The 18,380-nt window shown below is 42.3% G+C and overlaps 1 non-coding gene across 1 annotated transcript; it reads left to right on the top strand.

The window, feature by feature from the left end:
* Positions 1–1,141: 1,141 nt before the first annotated feature.
* Positions 1,142–1,323, top strand: LOC121561657. The gene has a single exon (XR_006658613.1). It is a non-coding gene; the product is annotated as a U2 spliceosomal RNA (small nuclear RNA).
* Positions 1,324–18,380: the final 17,057 nt, after the last annotated feature.

Here is an 18,380-nt window from a genome sequence, read left to right as displayed (position 1 = left end):
CGTTTGTTGTCTTTTGTCGTCTTCTGTACATAAATGTAATATATTAATCAAATTCTGGCTGTCCATACCGTTAAGGTTTATGGTGGAGTGGGATAATAGTAAGCCAAAAGCTGAAATTATCCCATTACATTTTAAGAAAATAGTTGAATGGGCAAGGAAAAACCCAGTCTGCAAAGTAAAAGAAAATGTAATCAACCACAGACTGCTATATGTGAAATTGATAGAAAATTGTCGTCCTAGAGACCGATTACCAATATCACCTTCCACCTGGCTACGGGCACAATTAAAAGGTTTAGACAACAGACTGAAAGATTTTAATTGGCTTGTTTTACACAGACGTCTTCCGGTCCGTTCAACATTATATGATCATAATTTGACCCTGAATAAATTTTGTCCCAGGGACAACTGTTTCGCAATTGAAACAATTCCCCATGTTTTATGGGAATGCTCTTTTGCCCAAATAGTTTGGAAGAAAATTAAAATGGATTTTAATATTTTAAAAAACATTGATTATGAAGGGGTAGCCAAATTTGAACTAAAACATGTGGAAAAGGTGCAATTATTAGAATTAGTGACTCTGGTGTCCCTTATCAAGACCAAACTTTGGGAGGCCAGATGTGGTGCGGTCAATGACACCCCTCAAGTGGTCACCGACGGGATTGGTTAAATTTATAAAACAAGAAATTTGGAAAAAAATACAATTCGAAATAGATAAGTGGGGCATCACATCTGTTAAACATAGATGGAAAGGGATATACCCTTCTTTGTAAACGTTTTTTATAGCCTATATATAGGCCTATGTATAACTGTATTCTGTCATGTAAATTGAAATGTAGGCTTTGTAAATATTCGATATACACTGAGGTTTATTCAGAGTTCCCTTTAGTATATGTGTATGATTTTATTTCTATAATAGTTTTTATTCCTTTGAAAGATCAGCTTTGGGAGATTGTTAGAGGCAATTGTTTACATGCATCTCTTGAATGTAGGCCTTTTAGCTGGTCATGTTCCTCAGAACAGCACTTTTGTTAGGAGTTTTGCTATTTTTATACGGTTAAGGTACTGTTTTTGTAAATCCATGTTATGTACAACGTTATGCACTGAATTTGTACTTGTATTTGAATGTGAAATGAAAATAAAAATTATTTTTCCAAAAAAACAAAAAAAAAATCTGTTCTTATCAGTTTAATATCTGATACGTCCCCTATCTGGGGACCATATATTAAATTGATTTTTGGAATAGGGAGATGGAATAGGGGCTTGCTCCGTCCACTCCACGCATCGACCTGGTATTGCAGTACCTCCAGGAACGGTGCACCCCCTCTCATTGTGAAAATAAATCATGCAGAGTTAACGCAGTTGCTTAGTTTTAATTAGTTAGGATTGTGATGAATATTGTATTTGAGCAAGTTCATCTCAATGTCAATGATGGCTAGAGAGTGCTGGTCAAGGCAGTCACCGTTATCTTGACTATGATAGCTGATATCAATGGTGCATTAATCTTCTAATTAAAGTTTATTCGTCACCTCCACAGGATACAGGGTGTAAATGGTACAGTGAAATGCTTACTTGCAAGCTCTCCTCAACAGTGCAATACACATGATCAAAAATATACACAAATAGCTAAGTAATAAAGTAGTTTAACAAAAAGAAGACAATTGTTATGATTGGAAATATATACACTGGAAGACTATACAGTATAAACTATTAAATGTGCTAAAGTCATGTACTGGTAACATGAACTGCCTAACATACCGGTAACGTTATCTGATGTATTTGTCTGAAGTCATTATTTGATAGGCCTGCTATTTCACAAGACTCAAATATATGCAGTTGACATGTACAGTGGGGAGAACAAGTATTTGATACACTGCCGATTTTGCAGGTTTTCCTACTTACAAAGCATGTAGAGGTCTGTAATTTATATCATAGGTACACTTCAACTGTGAGAGACGGAATCTAAAACAAAAATTGTGGTGATGGCACCAGAGCCTCTCGCATCGACTATCTGTGGTCAATAAAAACTTGTACTCCAGATACTACACTTCATTTTAGCCAAGAAGCGAAACCGCAATGCTTTCGGGAGATAGGTGCCATTCTCGGACACGTCAAATTCGATGACGGTTACACAAAACGTAGCTCTGTAAACTGTCCACCAAATATCAAAGATAATACTTTAAAAAAATCTTGGCATAGATTGGGAGTTGATCAACGTTGGGAATAACCACTTTTGACTGTTACAAAGTAACACATTGGTAGGTTCGGAAGTCACGTGGTTATCTGACCTCCAATCGGAAATGACAGAAAGCGTTTGTAAATTAAATCCAGATTAACAGCTAAATCTGAATAATAATATATGAAATACGGGTGGCAGAATCAATTTAGAGATAATAATATTGACATAACATTTGATCTTATATCACATATCTCTGGTAGCGTTGATGCCACAAGAGAACTGAAGCAATTGTCCACTTGGTGGCGCAAGTGTTCCACCGACCGTCGCGTTTTCCAAGCAGTCCTGTGTGGTCCATCCAACTATATTTTAATGTTGAACCACTTGACTTCAATACATCATCAACGCAAATAATATGAACAATAAAATTAGCCTGTCTTTATTTTATATGTCTGTAGAGCCTTGTACTATAAGACCAGGGTGAGGAGGCCTTCATAAAGTTGCCGTCCTAAATTACTAGAGGCCAAACTTCAAAGATGTCCATGGCACTGGACTGCAGTAAGAGCTAGGCCTACAGTGCGGCCTACGGAGCGGTCCTGGTGTATGGTCCTGGCTGCCTAAATGTTTCCTCCACATAATAAACTGTACAAACATGGCACTTTAGAGGGTTACTTTTACAATTAGCCTTACTGAGTCACTACAACAAACTTCATATCATAAAATGCCATTAGGCCTAATGAAGATACCGTGTATGTAAGTTACTTAGTTGGTGTCTTGTGAATCAACTGGTATGCGCATCAGGGTTTAATATTTCCTCGGTAACCTATGCTTCAGAGGGGAGGAGCAGGTCGTTTCCACACGCACACCCACTGGCAAAGATTTCCATTCCAGCTGGCAGGCAGAAACTGGAATACGTTTCTAGAGTGAGCTTTGTTGCGATTTTGTAGGACTGGAGAAAAATACCCGGAAAGTAAAATAAGGTTATTACCTGGATTACATGCTTTTAAAATAACTGCTGTTCCTGAAAAGTATAGAACACTTTAGTTTCCGGTTCTTTTTAACGTTATTTTTCAGTTCTGTTCCCTCAACCGGTTCCAACCCTAGAGAAATTATTTGGATGTAGGTCATGCTTAGCCTAATAAACTATAAAGGGAAATAAATTGCTACAGTTTACACTTTTTTTTTGTAATTTAATGAAATGTTGTAATCTGATGCACGGACCGTTAGTAGTGGGGGGACAGGAAGTTCTGGGCAGGCGGCACCATTCTTCACAATAAAGAAAGCGCCAGAACTGTGCAGTCAAGAAGATAACCTTTGTGTCCGTTTCTATTTATTACTAGAGGTATGTAATAGCACGTTTAAACTTTCTAATGTCGAAAGAACATGTCATAACATGCTAGTTAACATATACGTCAAGGTATTCTCCCGTTTGGTAAAGGTTTGATGTGTTATTTTTGTGTCAAACGGAGTGAGTGAAAGAACGTGAAAAAAACTATTTTACAAGTCACATAGCTAGAGATTTGCGATTTGTCTGAGTGGATGTACATAATTTCGTCAAAGTAAATTAATAAAATAAACCATTTGAGATTTCTGTGTTCGTTTGACATGTTATTGGTTTTGTGTAAAAATTTATAATCTTACGAGCTGTTAAAATGGCGTCGTCCATTCTGCTGTTCGTTTAAAGTCCACGTAGAGGATAATGGCCCTATCAGATATTTATGTAATTGGAGCAGTATATAATTTTACTGTAGTAAATATACATTGGGTGGTCGGGGTTGTCCGAGCCCTGAATGCTGATTGGCTGAAAGCCGTGGTATATCAGACATACACCACAGGTATGACAAAATATATATATATTTTTTTACTGTTATACATATGTTGGTAACCAGTTTATAATAGCAATTAGGCGACTCAGGCATTGCATCTTGCTTAACAGCCCTTAGCCGTGGTATATTGACTATATAACACACCCCCTCTGGCCTTATTTCATAAATATACATGAGTTCTATCTTGGAAAAGTATTTATTAGCTTACAATTGTACAATTTATGCTTCCTGCATATAACCACGAAGACGGCCGGAAAGGCCCTAAAGCAAGATCGTAAATAGTGAGCCTACTGTAGCCTACAGTCCATGGTAAACTGGTGCGCACCAAGTTGTACTATACGTTTTAGTATTTGATTTGGAGAACCTCAAACCCAACTTTTAGAACAATATTACAGTATTATAAAAATGGATTTATGAGTTTGTAATTTGTGAATGTTTTCTTGGGGTGCTCAAAGTTACTATTATATGCATTTCAAGCATTGAGAAATAGCTGCTATGTGCCCTTTAACGGACTTCAGTGCAGTAGCTCTCAAAATCCCTTCTCCGTATGTAGGGTTTTCAGCCATTACATTCGTCCACATTTGGCTCTGTGTAAACTACAATTCCGATGCTCTGTTTTAACATTGAGAAACGTCAATACTCATCACTTTCACAAACATACAGTGAGGGAAAAAAGTATTTGATCCCCTGCTCATTTTGTACTTTTGCCCACTGACAAAGAAATGATCAGTCTAATTTTAATGGTAGGTTTATTTGAACAGCGAGAGACAGAATAACAAAATGAATCCAGAAAAACGCATGTCAAAAATGTTATAAATTGGGAAATAAGTATTTGACCCCCTCTCAAACAGAAAGACTTCTGGCTCCCAGGTGTCTTTTATACAGGTAACCGAGCTGAGATTAGGAGCACACTCTTAAGGGAGTGCTCCTAATCTCAGCTTGTTACCTGTATAAAAGACACCTGTCCACAGAAGCAATCAATCAATCAGATTCCAAACTCTCCACCATGGCCAAGACCAAAGAGCTCTCCAAGGATGTCAGGGACAATATTGTAGACCCACACAAGGCTGGAATGGGCTACAAGACCATCGGCAAGCAGCTTGGTGAGAAGTTGACAACAGTTGGTGCGATTATTCGCAAATGGAAGAAACACAAAATAACTGTCAATATCCCTCAGCCTGGGGCTCCATGCAAGATCTCACCTCGTGGAGTTGTAATGATCATGAGAACGGTGAGGAATCAGCCCAGAACTACACGGGAGGATCTTGTCAATGATCTCAAGGCAGCTGGGACCATAGTCACCAAGAAAACAATTGGTAACACACTACGCCGTGAAGGACTGAAATCCTGCAGCGCCCGCAAGGTCCCCCTGCTCAAGAAAGCACATATACAGGGCCGTCTGAAGTTTGCCAATGAACATCTGAATGATTCAGAGGAGAACTGGGTGAAACTGTTGTGGTCAGATGAGACCAAAATCGAGCTCTTTGGCATCAACTCAACTCGCCGTGTTTGGAGGAGGAGGAATGCTGCCTATGACCCCAAGAACACCATCCCCACCGTCAAACATGGAGGTGGAAACATTATGCTTTGGGGGTGTTTTTCTGCTAAGGGGACAGGACAACTTCACCACATCAAAGGGACGATGGACGGGGCCATGTACCGTCAAATCTTGGGTGAGAACCTCCTTCCCTCAGCCAGGGCATTGAAAATGGGTTGTGGATGGGTATTCCAGCATGACAATGACCCAAAACACACGGCCAAGGCAACAAAGGAGTGGCTCAAGAAGAAGCACATTAAGGTCCTGGAGTGGCCTAGTCAGTCTCCAGACCTTAATCCCATAGAAAATCTGTGGATTGAGCTGATGGTTCGAGTTGCCAAACGTCAGCCTCGAAACCTTAATGACTTGGAGAAGATCTGCAAAGAGGAGTGGAACAAAATCCCTCCTGAGATGTGTGCAAACCTGGTGGCCAACTACAAGAAACGTCTGACCTCTGTGATTGCCAACAAGGGTTTTGCCACCAAGTACTAAGTCATGTTTTGCAGAGGGGTCAAATACTTATTTCCCTAATTTAAAATGCAAATCAATTTATAACATTTTTGACATGCGTTTTTCTGGATTTTTGTTGTTGTTATTCTGTCTCTCACTGTCCAAATAAGTGCAGGTGCAGCAGAAAATTATATTTAGCTGATATGAAAGATATGTTCCTTATGTTTCCAAAAACGTACCGCAAGCGATGCGTGTTAATGTTGAGGCTCTTAACAAAACTCCCCCGGTCAGAAGATACTATCGTCAAGAGGCACTAAAGCAGTTAGCGTCTATGAATGGGGTAGCAGTGCAGGTGCATGAGAGAGAGACAATTTCACGGTTGCACTACTGTTTTGAAGCTGAATGTAATGTTTATCAGTTTTCTACATGTGTACTAATATTCAGAGGCATTCCGTTGTTTATATCTTTATCTATAGTCGTTACTATGTTGTGAACGGGAAATACAATTGGCAGTGGTGTAAAGTAACTAAGTAGTCCTGTGTGGCTCAGTTAGTAGAGCATGGCGCTTGCAACGCCAGGGTTGTGGGTTCGATTCCCACTGGGGACCAGTATGAAAAATGTATGCACTCACTACTGTAAGTCGCTCTGGATAAGAGCGTCTGCTAAATGACTGAAATGTAAAAGTAAAAAGGCTTTGAAGTACTACTGAAGTCGTTTTGGGGGATTTGTACTTTACTATTTATATTTTCTGTCAACTTTTACTCCACTACATTCCTAAAGAAAAGTTGTACTTTTTACTCCCATACATTTTCCCTGACACCCAAAAGTACTCGTTACATTTCGAATGCTCAGGCAGGACAGCAATATGGTCCAATTCACTCACCTATCGATACCACGCATTGTCACCCCTACTGCCCCTGATCTGGCGGATTCACTAAACACAAATACTGCGTTTGTAAATGACGTTTGAGTGTTGGAGTGTGTCCCTGGCCGTCCGTGAATATTATTATTTTTGAGTGAAAAAATACAGTGAAGATAAGGTTATTAAGGAAAATAGCTCATAGTGCTGCCTAAAACAAACTGTAACCTTGTCCTAAATAGTTTTTGACATTTATCATCTTTGTTTTCTATTGTGAATGAATGTTGTTTTGTCATTGTTTAGCTACCTGATCTGTTGAAATTAGGTAATTGAACAAGAATAAATATAATATCTTTTTTGAGGATAAAGAAAGTTCCAGAAATGTCAAGACTGTTGTCTGTTTCTCTTTATTACTACAGGCCGACTAGGATTAAGTCTGAGGCCTGTAACATCAACAGTGAGGACAAACCCAGCCTGCCTCTCTCCTTCCACACTGAGTCCAAACCTACAGTCACTGGGTCCTGATTGACAGTCGAGTCCAGTTTGCACCGCAGGTACCAGAGATGGCATCAGTGAAGCTGGAAGACTGCAGTCAAACACTGGAGCTGAATGTCAACATTAAAGATGAAGAAGAGGAGGAGAAGATTGGGAAATCTGTTTGTCATGGTAAGAGCAGGTTCGTTCCAACTTCCCACTGTGCATGAAAAGTTGCAGTAGAACTGTTTCATGATGAACTGTTTCAATGAGAAGGTAGATGTTATTTCATGCTACTGAGGCTTGCATGGATGAAACCAGTATAGTCTGTTTTGGAATGGGTGGCCAGTAATAAACTGGCCCTGAACATCTAAAACTAAGAGCACTGTATTTGGTACAAATAATTTCCTAAATTCTAGACCTCAGCTGAATCTGGTAATGAATGGTGTGGCTGTTGAACAAGTTGAGGAGACTAAATTACTTGGCATTACCTTAGATTGTAAACTGTCATGGTCAAAACGTATAGATTCAATGGTTGTAAAGATGGGGAGAGGTCTGTCTGTAATAGATGCTCTGCTTTTTTGACACCACACTCCAAAAAGCAAGTTCTGCAGGCTCTAGATTTGTCTTATCTTGATTATTGTCCAGTCGTGTGGTCGAGTGCTATAAGGAAATACCTAGTTAAGTTAATAAGTATATAGGTTAAGAACTTTTGTGAAAGAGCACAGTTTGAAAGATATGGCATACAGAAGCAAACCGGATGGACATCATGAAAATGATCAGAGAGGTTGAGGAGTAAAAACAAACAAAATAGAACTATTGTAAAATTGACATGTCCATAAAATGTATGTAGTATGTATAAGCTGGAAGTAGAGGCTTAAGCGTTGTTGTTCACTAGTTTACTCCAATTAGGGGAGGGGTGGTGGGGTTGGAAAGTAAGAAAGGACATTTTTATTTTTTTAAAGGATATGTGTATATATACATATATACAGTGGGGAGAACAAGTATTTGATACACTGCCGATTTTGCAGGTTTTCCTACTTACAAAGCATGTAGAGGTCTGTAATTTTTATCATAGGTACACTTCAACTGTGAGAGACGGAATCTAAAACAAAAATCCAGAAAATCACATTGTATGATTTTTAAGTAATTAATTTGCATTTTATTGCATGACATGAGTATTTGATCACCTACCAACCAGTAAGAATTCTGGCTCTCACAGACCTGTTAGTTTTTCTATAAGAAGCCCTCCTGTTCTCCACTCATTACCTGTATTAACTGCACCTGTTTGAACTCGTTACTGTATAAAAGACACCTGTCCACACACTCAATCAAACAGACTCCAACCTCTCCACAATGGCCAAGACCAGAGAGCTGTGTAAGGACATCAGGGATAAAATTGTAGACCTGCACAAGACTGGGATGGGATACAGGACAATAGGCAAGCAGCTTGGTGAGAAGGCAACAACTGTTGGCGCAATTATTAGAAAATGGAAGAAGTTCAAGATGACGGTCAATCACCCTCGGTCTGGGGCTCCATGCAAGATCTCACCTCGTGGGGCATCAATGATCATGAGGAAGGTGAGGGATCAGCCCAGAACTACACGGCAGGACCTGGTCAATGACCTGAAGAGAGCTGGGACCACAGTCTCAAAGAAAACCATTAGTAACACACTACGCCGTCATGGATTAAAATCCTGCAAGGCACGCAAGGTCCCCCTGCTCAAGCCAGCGTATGTCCAGGCCCGTCTGAAGTTTGCCAATGACCATCTGGATGATCCAGAGGAGGAATGGGAGAAGGTCATGTGGTCTGATGAGACAAAAATAGAGCTTTTTGGTCTAAACTCCACTCGCCGTGTTTGGAGGAAGAAGAAGGATGAGTACAACCCCAAGAACACTATCCCAACCGTGAAGCATGGAGGTGGAAACATCATACTTTGGGGATGCTTTTCTGCAAAGGGGACAGGACGACTGCACCGTATTGAGGGGAGGATGGATGGGGCCATGTATCGCGAGATCTTGGCCAACAACCTCCTTCCCTCAGTAAGACCATTGAAGATGGGTCGTGGCTGGGTCTTCCAGCATGACAACGACCCGAAACACACAGCCAGGGCAACTAAGGAGTGGCTCCGTAAGAAGCATCTCAAGGTCCTGGAGTGGCCTAGCCAGTCTCCAGACTTGAACCCAATAGAAAATCTTTGGAGGGAGCTGAAAGTCAGTATTGCCCAGCGACAGCCCCGAAACCTGAAGGTTCTGGAGAGGGTCTGTATGGAGGAGTGGGCCAAAATCCCTGCTGCAGTGTGTGCAAACCTGGTCAAGACCTACAGGAAACGTATGATCTCTGTAATTGCAAACAAAGGTTTCTGTACCAAATATTAAGTTCTGCTTTTCTGATGTATCAAATACTTATGTCATGCAATAAAATGCAAATTAATTACTTAAAAATCATACAATGTGGCAGTGTATCAAATAGTTGTTCTCCCCATTGTATATACAGTTCATTGGGAAATTATTCAGACCCCTTGACTTTTTCCACATTTAGGTATGTTACAGCCTTATTCTAAAATAGATTAAGTTGTTTGTTTCCCTCATTAATCTACACACAATACCCCATAATGACAAAGCAAAAACGTGTTTTTATCAATTGTTGCAAATTTTTTTTTACCAAATATAATAAAAAATACGGAAATATCACATTTACATAAGTATTCAGACCCTTTACTCAGTACTTTGTTTAAGCACCTTTGGCAGCGATTACAGCCAAGAGTCTTCTTTGGTATGACGCTACAAGCTTGGCACACCTGTATTTGGAGAGTTTCTCCCATTCTTCTCTGCAGATCCTCTCAAGCTCTGTCAGATTGGATGGAGAGCGTCGCTGCACAGCTATTTTCTGGTCTCTCCGGAGATGTTAGATCGGGTTGAAGTCCGGGCTCTGGCTGGGTCACTCAAGGACGTTCAGAGACTTGTCCCAAAGCCACTCCTGCGTTGTCTTGGCTGTGTGCTTAGGGTAGTTGTCCTGTTGAAAGGTGAACCTTTCGCCCCAGTCTGAGGTCCTGAACATTCTGGAGCAGGTCAAGGATCTCTCTGTACTTTGCTCCGTTCATCTTTCCCTCGATCTTGACTAGTGTCCTAGTCCCTGCTGCTGAAAAACATCCCCACAGCATGATGCTGACACCACCACGCTTCACCGTAGGGATGGTGCCAGGTTTCCTCCAGATGTGATGCTTGGGATTCAGGCCAAAGAGTTCAATATTGGTTTCATCAGACCAGAGAATCTTCCTTCTCATGGTCTGAGAGTTTCGAGGTGCCTTTTGGCAAACTCCAAGTGGGCTGTCATGTGCCCTTTACTATTCCAAGATGGCGTAGCAGTGCGGTCGCATTCTTTGTTGTGTGTCTGTATAAATAGCCTGTTTTTGTATTTTTTGCATTTTTCGTACATATTTTCCTATCACACTTTTCATCCTTCTACAACATATACTTTCCTGCAACCCGCCTCACTCAATGTGGAACGGATTCTATTATTGACTTACCTTTATCTGGAATCTCCAGTTGAAACTAGCTAGCCAGCTAACTAGCTACTTGCTATTAGCCATCGTTAGCGGTTTTCACCTAGAACATCGGATTCTACTTCCGGAATAACTGATTCACTGGACATTAACACTGGATCGCAACTAGCTAGCTGATTGGATGTTGCTGTTTGGCTGATCACCACTGCCCCAGAAGCAAGCACCAGTTAGCACGTGAGCTAGCCTCGAGCCAGGCCCATATCCCGGCTATCTACCTCTCTGTCTACCGGACGGGAGTAGCCAGCTAACTAGCTACTTGCTATTAGCCACCATCAGCGGTTTTTCACCATTGTCTGTGGCCTGCACTACCTACCAGCCAACTCTAGCCTGGACTATTATCGGCCAGTCTGCACAGCGTGTTATCGACCCAGAACATCGGTTTTTCTGCCGGAATCACTGAATCACTGGACCTTTAACACCAGATCATTGCAGCTAGCTGCAACCAAATGGACGTTGTTGTGGGTAATCAGCCTTGAGCTATCCTAAAGCCAGGCCCATCGCCCGGCTATCTACCTCTCTGTCAACCGGACGGGACCTCCTAGTGTTGACACGGAGCCCCGCCGATCCAACACGACTGGTCTGCCGACGAAATCGGTCTGATGTGGTTACAGCAGGCTTCCTGTTACGACGTCGACCACGAAGACCCATCTGCTAGCCCTGGCCCGCTAGCACACGCTAGCCATGGCCTCTTGCTCGCCAGTGCTATAGCAGCCTCCGAACTACCTCCGAACTCTCCTATTGCTGTTCACCGGACCTTATGATAACTCAGCTATACAGCTGATGCCTGCTGGACTGTTCCTTTATACGGTTCCGCATCCTGTATATGTTTAGCCTCAGCCCAAACTTAGTCGCCATTACCAGCTGTTGCCTTAGCTCTCTCGAATAACACCTGTGATTGCTTTATGCCTCTCTCCCATGTCAATATGCTTTGCTTATTGCTGTTTCGATTATTTCTTATTGTACTATTAGATGGACCGTTGTACAGGACAATAAAAAAAAAAAGAAACTATTTCACTGTAGATACCCCCAGCCCAGCTCCACCTACCTTAGATAGCTCCCTTGTCCCACCCCCCATACACGCGGAGACCGACTCAATCGGTGCCTCCAGTGATGCTATCTCTTTCATCGTTACCCAACGCTTAGGTTTACCTCCACTGTACTCATATCCTTCCATATCCTTGTCTGTACATAATGCCCTGAATCTATTCTACAACGCACGGAAATCTGCCCCTTTTTTTCCTCTGTACTCAACGCACTAGAAGACCAGTACTTAAAGCCTTTAGCCGTATTCTTATTCTACTCCTCCTCTGTTCCTCTGGTGATGTAGAGGTTAACCCAGGCCCTGTAGCCCCAGTATCACTCCTACTCCCCAGGCGTTATCATTTGTTGACTTCTGTAACCGTAAAAGCCTTGGCTTCTTGCACGTTAACATCCAAAGCCTCCTCCCTAAGTTTGAGTTATTCACTGCGTTAGCACACTCCGCCAACCCTGATGTTCTAGCAGTGTCTGAATCCTGGCTTAGGAAGGCCACCAGAAATGTCCAACTACAACATTTCCGTCTCGATAGAACTGCCAAAGGGGGTGTGGGTTGCAATCTACTGTAGAGAGAGCCTGCAGAGCTCTATTGTACTATCCAGGTCTGTGCCCAAACAGTTTGAGCTTCTACTTCTAAAAATCAACCTTTCCAGAAATAAGTCTCCCACTGTTGCCGCTTGCTACAGACCCCCTCAGCCCAGAGCTGTGCCCTGGACACCATATGTGAACTGATCGCCCCCATCTATCCTCAGAGTTCGTACTGCTTGGTGACCTAACTGGGATATGCTTAACACCCCGGCCAACCTACAATCTAAACTAGATGCCCTTAATCTCACACAAATTATCAACGAACCTACCAGGTACAACCCCAAATCTGTAAACATGGGCACCCTCATAGATATCATCCTGACAAATATACCCTCTAAATAGACCTCCGCTGTCTTCAACCAGAATCTCAGCGATTATTGCCTGCGTCCGTAATGGGTCCGCGGTCAAACGACCACTCCTCATCACTGTCAAACGCTCCCTAAAACACTTCAGCGAGCAGGCCCTTTCTAATTGACCTGGCCCGGGTATCCTGGATGGATATTGACCTCATTCCGTCAGTAGAGGATGCCTGGTTGTTCTTTTAAAAGTGCTTTCCCTCTCAATCTTAATTTTTGAACGGGGCATGCTTATTTATCCTCAGACTTGACTGCCCTTGACTAGCACAAAAACATCCTGTGGCGTACTGCATTAGCATCGAACAGCCCCCGCGATATGCAACTTTTTAGGGAAGTCAGGAACCAATATACACAATCAGTTAGGAAGGCAAAGGCTAGCTTTTTCAAACAGAAATGTGCATCCTGTAGCACTAACTCCAAAAAGTTTTGGGACACTGTAAAGTCAATGGAAAATAAGATCATCTCCTCCCAAATGCCCACTGCACTGAGACTAGGAAACACTGTCACCACAGATAAATCTACAATAATCGAGAATTTCAACAAGCATTTTGCTACGGCTGGCCATGCTTTCCACCTGGCTACCACTACCCCGGACACCAGCTCTGCACCCTCCGCTGCAACGTGCCCATGCCCCCCCACCCCCCGCTTCTCCACACAAATTCAGACAGCTGATGTTCTAAAAGAGCTGCAAAATCTGGACCCCTACAAATCATCTGGGCTAGACAATCTGGACCCTTTCTTTCTAAAACTAGCCGCCGAAATTGTCGCAACCCCCTATTACTAGCCTGTTCAACCTCTCTTTCGTAACGTCTGAGATCCCCAGAGATTGAAAGCTGCCGCGGTCATCCCCCTCTTCAAAGGGGGTGACAATCTTGATCCAAACTGTTACAGACCCATATCCATCCTGCCCTGCCTTTCAAATGTTTTTGAAAGCCAAGTCAACAAACAGATCACCGACCATTTCGAATCCCACCGCACCTTCTCCGCTATGCAATCCGGTTTCGAGCTGGTCATGGGTGCACTTCAGCCACGCTCAAGGTCCTAAACGATATTATAACCGCGATCGATAATAGACAGTACTGTGCAGCCGTTTTCATTGACCTGGCCAAGGCTTTCGACTCTGTCAACCACCGCATTCTTATTGGCAGACTAAATAGCCTTGGTTTCTCAAATGACTGCCTCGCCTGGTTCACCAACTACTTCTCAGATAGAGTTCAATGTGTCAAATCGGAGGGCCTGTTGTCTGGACCTATGGCAGTCTCTATGGGGATGCCACAGGGTTCAATTCTTGGGCCGACTCTTTTCTCTGTGTATATCAATGACGTCGCTCTTGCTGCTGGTGACTCTCAGATCCACCTCTACGCAGATGACACCATTTTGTATACATCTGGCCCTTCATTGGACTCTGTGTTAACAAACCTCAAAACGAGCTTCAATTCCATACAACACTCCTTCAGTAGCCTCCAACTGCTCTTAAACACTAGTAAAACTAAATGCATGATCTTCAACCGAACGCTGCTTGCACCCGCCCACCCGACTAGAATCACTACTCTCGACGGGTCTGACCTAGAGTATGTGGACAACTACAAATACCTAGGTGTCTGGTTAGACTGTAAACTCAACTTCCAGACTCACATTAAGAATCTCCAATCCGAAGTTAAATCTAGAATCGGTTTCCTATTTCGCAACAAAGCCTCCTTCACTCATGCTGCCAAACATGCCCTCGTAAAACGGACTATTCTACCGATCCTTGACTTCGGCGATGTCATTTACAAAATAGCCTCCAACACTCTACTCAGCAAATTGGATGTAGTCTATCACAGTGCCATCCGTTTTGTCTCCAAAGCCCCATATAATACCCACCACTGTGACCTGTACGCTCTTGTTGGCTGGTCCTCACTACATATTCGTCGCCAAAACCCACTGGCTCCAGGCCATCTATAAATCACTGCTAGGCAAATCCCCGCCTTATCTTAGCTCATTGGTCACCATAGCAACACCCACCCGTAGTCTGCGCTCCAGCGGGTATATCTCACTGGTCATCCCCAAAGCCAACACTCCTTTGGCCGCAATTCCTTCCAGTTCTCTGCTGCCAATGACTGGAACAAATTGCAAAAATCTCTGAAGCTGGAGACACTTATCTCCCTCACTAGCTTTAAGCATCAGTTGTCAGAGCACCTTACCGATCACTGCACCTGTACACAGCCCATCTGAAATTAGCCCGCCCAACTACCTCATCCCTATATTGTTATTTATTTTGCTCATTTGTACCCCAGTATCTCTATTTGCACATCATCTCTTGCACATCTATCATTCCAGTGTTAATACTAATTGTAATTATTTTGCACTATAGCCTATTTTATTGCCTTACCTCCATAACTTGCTAAATTTGCACACACTGTATATATATGTATTTCTGTTGTATTTTTTGACTTTGTTTTGTTTTTACCCCATATGTAACTCTGTGTTGTTGTTTTTATCGCACTGCTTTGCTTTATCTTGGCCAGGTCGCAGTTTTAAATGAGAACTTGTTCTCAACTGGTTTACCTGGTTAAATAAAGGTGAAATAAAAAAAATAAAACATCCTACATTGTGTAATAGTAGTGAAGACATCAAAGCTATTCAACAACACATATGGAATCGTTTAGTAACCAAAAAAGTGTTAAACATATCAAAATATATTTTATACTTTAAGTTCTTCTAAGTAGCCACCGTTTGCCTTGATTACAGCTTTGCACACTCTTGGTATTCTCTCAACCATCTTCATGAGGTAGTCACCTGGAATGCCTTATCAAAAGTTCATTTGTGCAATTTCTTTCATTATTAATGCATTTGAGCCAATTAGGGTGTGTTGTGACAAGGTAGGGGTGGTATACAGAAGATAGCCCTATTTGGTAAAAGACCAAGTCCATATTATGGCAAGAACAGCTCAAATAATCAAAGAGAAACGACAGTCCATTATTACTTTAAGACATGAAGGTCAGTCAATCTGTACAATTTCAAGAACTTTTCAAGTTTATTCAAGGGCTGTCGCAAAACCATCAAGCGCTGTAATGAAACAGCCTCTCACGAGGACCGCCACAGGAAAGGAAGACCAAGTTACCTCTGCTGCAGGGGATAAGTTCATTAGAGTTACCAGCCTCAGAATTTGCAGCCCAAATAAATTATTCAGAGTTCAAGTAACAGACACATCTCAACATCAACTTTTCAGAGGAGACCGTGTGAATCAGGCCTTCAAGGTCGAATTGCTGAAAAGAAACCACTACTGAAGGACACCAATAATAAGAAGAGACTTACTTGGGCAAAGAAACATGAGCAATGGACATTAGACTGGTGGAAATCTGTCCATTGGTCTGATGAGTCCAAATGTCCGATTTTTGGTTCCAACAGCCGTGTCTTTGTGAGAGACAGAGTAGGTGAACGGATGAACTCTGCATGTGTAGTTCCTACAGTGAAGCATGGAGGAGGGGATGTGATGGTGTGGGGTGCTTTGCTGGTGACACTGTCTGTGATATTTTTAGAATTCAAGGCACACTTAACCAGCATGGCTACCACATTCTGCAGTGATACGCCATCCCATCTGGTTTGCGCTTAGTGGGACAATGACCCAACACACCTACAGGCTATGTAATGGCTATTTGACCAAGAAGGAGAGTGATGGAGTGCTGCATCAGATGACCTGGCCTCCACAATCATCTGACCTCAACCCAATTCAGATGATTTGGGATGAGTTGGACCACAGAGTGAAGGAAAAGCAGCCAACAAGTGCTCAGCATATGTGGGAACTCCTTCAAGACTGTAGGAAAAGCATTCCAGGTGAAGTTGATTGAGAGAATGCCAAGAGTGTGGAAAGCTGTCGAGGCAAAGGGTGGCTACTTTGAAGAATCTAAAATATAACATATTTTGATTTGGTTAACACTTTTTTGGTTACTACATGATTCCATATGTGTTATTTTATAGTTTAGATGTCTTCACTATTATTCTACTAGGTAGAAAATAGTAAAAAATAAAGAAAACCCCTAGAATTAGTAGGTGTGTCAACTTATAACTGGTACTGTATATTACACCAACTGACTGGTTCTTCTGATGTTGTTCACACAGGAGACCATGTTGAGACATTCTCTACATCCAGAGAGCAACAGCAGGAAGATCACAGAGCTAAGAGGTCCCACCACTGCCCACATTGTGAGGAGATTTTCCCAATTCTATCAAAGTTAAAAATACACCTACAAATACACACAGGAGAGAATCTGTATTTCTGCACTGACTGTGGAAAGAATTTCACAACATCAACTGAGCTAAAAACGTCATCAGAGAACACACACAGGAGAGAAGCCTTACTTCTGCTCTGACTGTGGGGTGAGTTTCTCTCGACTGGGCCACTTAAAACGACATGAACGTATACACACGGAGAGAAGCCTTACTCCTGCTCTGACTGTGGAAAATGTTTCTCTCAATTGGGGGTCTTAAAAATACATGAACGTATACATACAGGAGAGAAGCCTTACTCCTGCTCTGACTGTGGAAAGAGTTTCTCTCGACTGGGTGACTTAAAACAACATGAACGTATACACACAGGAGAGAAGCCCTATCGTGCTCTTACTGTGGAAAGAGTTTCTCTCGACTGGGTGACTTAAAACAACATGAACGTATACACACAGGAGAGAAGCCCTACTGTGCTCTGACTGTGTAAAATGCTTTACAACATCAACTAAGCTAAAATGTCATCAGAGAACACACACAGGAGAGAAGCCTTACTTCTGCTCTGACTGTGGGGTGAGTTTCTCTCTGCTGGGCCACTTAAAACAACATGAACGTATACACACAGGAGAGAAGCCTTACTCCTGCTCTGACTGTGGGGCAAGTTTCTCTCATCAGAGCACCTTTAAACAACATAAACGTATACACACAGGAGAGAAGCCCTACTCCTGCTCTGACTGTGTAAAATGCTTTACAACATCAACTAAGCTAAAATGTCATCAGAGAACACACACAGGAGAGAAGCCTTACTCCTGCTCTGACTGTGGGGCGAGTTTCTCTCAACTGGGCCACTTAAAACAACATGAACGTATACACACAGGAAAGAAGCACTTCTGCTCTGACTGTGGAAAGAGTTTCTCTCTACTGGGCCACTTAAAACGACATGAACGTATACATACAGGAGAGAAGCCTTACGCCTGCTCTGACTGTGGAAAATGTTTCTCTCGACTGGGGGTCTTAAAAATACATGAACTTATACATACAGGAGAGAAGCCTTACTTCTGCTCTGACTGTGGGGCGAGTTTCTCTCAACTGGGCAACTTAAAACAACATGAACGTATACACACAGGAGAGAAGCCTTACTTCGCTCTGACTGTGGAAAAATTTTATAAAACATCAGTTGAGCTAAAAGGTCATCAGAGAACACACACAGGAGAAAAGCCTCATCAGTTGTCTCAGACCAGTTAAGATTAAAGTCACTACATTCTCACCCTCAGAAAGGAAGTGGTAACAAGTGGTAAAGGAATTGGATAACA

Source organism: Coregonus clupeaformis, unplaced genomic scaffold (assembly GCF_020615455.1).
Source record: "Coregonus clupeaformis isolate EN_2021a unplaced genomic scaffold, ASM2061545v1 scaf0392, whole genome shotgun sequence".
Classification (NCBI taxonomy): domain Eukaryota; kingdom Metazoa; phylum Chordata; class Actinopteri; order Salmoniformes; family Salmonidae; genus Coregonus; species Coregonus clupeaformis.
The sequence above is the reverse complement of the archived record's forward strand: the minus strand, read 5'-3'. Positions and strand labels throughout refer to the sequence as shown.